Source organism: Carlito syrichta, unplaced genomic scaffold (genome assembly GCF_000164805.1).
Source record: "Carlito syrichta isolate Samal-C Ts95f unplaced genomic scaffold, Tarsius_syrichta-2.0.1 Scaffold315561, whole genome shotgun sequence".
Lineage (NCBI taxonomy): Eukaryota > Metazoa > Chordata > Mammalia > Primates > Tarsiidae > Carlito > Carlito syrichta.
In genome coordinates, this window is record NW_007259657.1 from 1215778 (window position 1) to 1219916 (window position 4139).

A 4139-nucleotide genomic window follows, 5' to 3' on the forward strand; every position below is an offset into this window, starting at 1 on the left:
GGTTTGCTTCACTTTGTAAGAAACAGCCAAAGTGTCTTCCAAAGTGGCTGTACCAATGTGCGTTCCCACCAGCAGTGAAGGAGAATTTCTGTTCTTCCACATCCTCGACAGCATTTGGTCTTTATTTCCGATGGAATTACTGCAGCTGTCTCCAGATAGATCTCTTAGTTCTACACCTTTCAAACTATAATCCATGCTTCAAGTGGACACCAGAGTGCGTCTCTAAAATGCTCTCCACTCTTTAGTGGCTCTGATGTCCTCAGGAAAAAGTCCAAATTCCTCAGCATGACATGGACAAAACCCTTCAAACTCTGAACTCCACTGTCACCCATCCTGCCCACCGTATCCCTTGCATTTCACATGAGCACCTGGACACAGTGAAGCCCAACAGGTTGTAAATTGCAGAGTGGGCACACCCTTCCCTAATGTGGTCCCTCTGTGCTGGCAGACGGCAGTTGTTTGGGCAAAGGATTACTTTTCTTTTCCTTTCTTTTTTGAGTTGGAATTTCACTCCATCACCCAGGCTGGAGTGCAGTGACACCCTCGCAGCCACCCCAGCATTGACCCGCAGGGCTCAGGCAATCCTTCTGCCTCAGCCTTTCAAGTAGCTGGAACTACAGGCATGTGCTACCATGCCTGGCTATTTTTAAAAATTTATTGTAGAGACAAGGTCTCACCAGGTTGCCCAGGCTGATCTCAAACCCTTGGGCTCAGGCAATCCCCTCGCTTCAGCCTCCCAAAGTACTTGAGCCACTATGCCTGGCTGAAAGCATTTATTTTCTACTTTGTGTTCCCAAGATGAAACTATCTTTTGAATTTTGGATAGCATTGCTAATCATGCAACTGAGGTATCTACTAGGATATGCTTTTTCAACTATTTTTAATGAAAATTTCCAAAAATTCAGGAAAGTTGAAAAACCAGTACAATGAACATTCACATTTAAATTCAACAATTGTCAACTAGGCATGGTGGCTCACACCTGTAATTCCAGCTCTTTTAGAGACCGAGGCAGAAGGATCCCTTGAGCCCACGTGTTTGAGACCAGCCTGGGCTACATGGCAAGATGTCGTCTCTACAGCAAATCAAAAACTTAGCCAGGTGTGGTGGTGTGCATCTGTAGTCCCAGCTACTCAAAAGACTGAAGTGGAAGGATTGTCTGAGTCCAGGAAGTTGAGGCATAGTGAGCTGTATCATGCCACTGCACTCCAACCTGGGCAACACAGTGAGACCCTGACTAAAAAAAAAGTTAAATTTTTGTCACATTTGCTTCATTTATCTATCTGCCATTCTTCTTTTCTCCTCTTGTTTCTCCTCCTTCTCCTACTTTTGCTAAATTGTTTCAGAGTAAAGAGTATGCATCTCCTAAAATTTAGAGCAATCTTCTTCTTCACACCATGCTTACACCCAAATTAATAACAGCATTCTGATATTGTCTAATGCTGCCAATATTCATATTTTTCCAAAATGTGTTGCACCATGTTTTTTCCAAACCAAGATCTAATCAAGTTACAAACATAGCATTTATCTACCAGTGAACATTTAGCTTCGATTGAGGCTCAGTTTATCCAGCTACCTCTTTTGAACTTTGAAGACTAGGTTATCCCCCAGCCTTCCAAGAAATTTCCCTTGAGATCTCCCAACTCTGTTTAAGGTTCCTATGTCTTTCAAGAAACCCATGGTTAAACCTATTGGAGATTTAATATTATGTATTACAAATTTGTTGTTTAACTTTTTTATTTCCCCAATTAGACTTTGAGCATCTTGAGGGTAGGAAATGGGTGTTCTTTGCCTCAGTCATCATAGAGATGCTCAATACATATTTCAAGAATAAATAACTGAATAACCGGGCACGGTGACTGATGCCCGTAATCCTAGTACTTTGGAAGGCTGAGACCAGAAGATTGCTTGAGGCCAGGAGTCCAAGACCAGCCTGGGCAACAAAGAAAACCTTGTCTCTACAAAAAATAGAAAAAATTAGCCAGGCATGGTGGCACGTGCTTGTAGTCCCAGCTACTCAGGTGACTGAGGCAGGACGCTTGCTTGAGCCTAGGAGGTCAAGGTTATGGTGAGCCATAATGGTGCCACTGCACTCCAGCCTGGGTGACAGAGTGAAATCTTGTCAAAAAACAACAACAAAAATAATAAATGACTGAGTACAGTACCTCATTCCCTCACTGTGAAGAGTATGGAAAAATAAATGAACTCAGAAAGGTCAGGAGTCAGATGGAAGGGAGCAAGTGTGGGTGCAAAGATGGTCTAAGAGGACATTTCAAGTCCAGAATCCTGCTTTGAGAAACTTTGAAGAGAAATAGGAGCACTCATTTCCCTCTCTCAGTAGGCAGAGATCAACCTAGAAACAATTGGTGCCGTAGGCATTTTGGGCTGCTTAATTCTAGAGAAAACATTAAAAACACAAAATTCAGGCAGTCTGCATCTACATGGTCCACTTCTGTTTACACAGCTGTTCTACTGCTGCTTCTCAAATGCATTTTGAAGCAAATATTCTCTCCCACTGAGTCCCTACATTGAACCCAGACCAGTATGTTATGCCCACAACCAATGGAGGAAATCACATTTCATCTACCTTAAATGCTCAGGGTGAAATTTCTCTCTAAAGATTAGCCTTTTCTGCTTTAAACTTTTATCTTTGTGGCCAATTTTTCTTTTTGATACATTTTTTTCAGATATTTCCTCCGTCCCCACTTCCCATCACCTGGGAGACTAATTCCAGGAGCCTACATCAACTCTGATTTCAAAGCGACTCAGAGACTGCAGACCGAGACTATTTTAGGTGGAGTGTTTCCTCCTGAGTCACCCTGTCCAGCATCCTGCGGATTTCCCTAGCTCTGCTGTGGGGAACAGGAAGTCAAGGCCAGAGCAGCCAACAAGCACAGCATCCCAGCAACTCTTCCCGGTCCCCAGTGGACCGGCAAGAAAATCCTGATTTAGTAAGAGTTTCTTGGCAAAAAAAAAAATGGAGAGTTTACTGGAGGCAAACAGCTTCAAGAATGTTATGAGCATGCAGATTTTTTCCAGAAGCAGGTCAAACGTTTTCTTAAGAATGAAATTAAGTAAACTTTTGAGTTATCTGGGGAGACTTCACTATATAGTTTCACTAACAGGGTAACCAAAGACAAAGAAATTGCTCAGCTCCCTTTCTCACAATTTTCTAGCCAGTCTTATCCTCTTCATTCATTCACTTCTGTTGCTCTACTGAACAGTCTTCCGAATGACATTTGGTCATGCACTCCCCACCACCCCAAGTCTTCTAAACTACCTGTGACATAAAATTATCCACAGAGATACTGTTTGGGGTATGAGCAAGACTGAGGAATACCAGTCATACACGTTGCTCTTCTCTGACCCTGTCCCCACAGCAGACATCACTAATCTGTCTAATTGATCTGTGTATCTCTCCCACTGAAACCAGTGACTTCAGAATAGCTCTGTAGGTAACCATTACCAAGGAATCAGAATCTCCAAAGTTGGAACCCGTCTTCAATGAAGAAGAGTGTGGTTTTTTGTTTTTGTTTTGTTTTTGAGTCGTGGTCTCACTCTGTTATCCAGGCTAGAAGGTAGTGGCACAATCATGGCTCACTGTAGCCACGACTTCTTGTGCTCTGGCAACCCTTCTGTCTCAGCCTCCTGAGTATCTGGGACTACAGGCACATGCCACCATGCCTGGCTAAGTTTTGGACTTTTGTAGAAGTGAGGTCTCTCTATGTTGCTCAGGCTGGTCTCAAACTCCTGGGCTCAAGCAGTTATCTTGTCTCAGCCTCCCAAAGTGCTGGGATTACTGGCATGAGCCACTGCACTTAGTCTGGGCAAGTTTTTAAAATTCTTCTTAGATCCACTTTTTTAAATACATGCAAAATGGGGTGAATAATGCCTTCACTTTAGTGTTGTTTAGAAATAAGTTTGTTGTCTTTTTGTTTTTAATGCATGTGAGAGCTTCTAGCACAGTGCTTACACAGAGAAGAGACTAAATAGGTGTCAATTTATCATGGTTAATTTGAAGGAGACCCTGATGGAGAATGAGAGCTCACTTCACCAACACTGTCATTCCCAGAAATCACAGCTTTTTTTTTTTTGAGTTGGAGTCTCACTCTGTCACCCAGCCTGGAGTGCAGTGGCCACT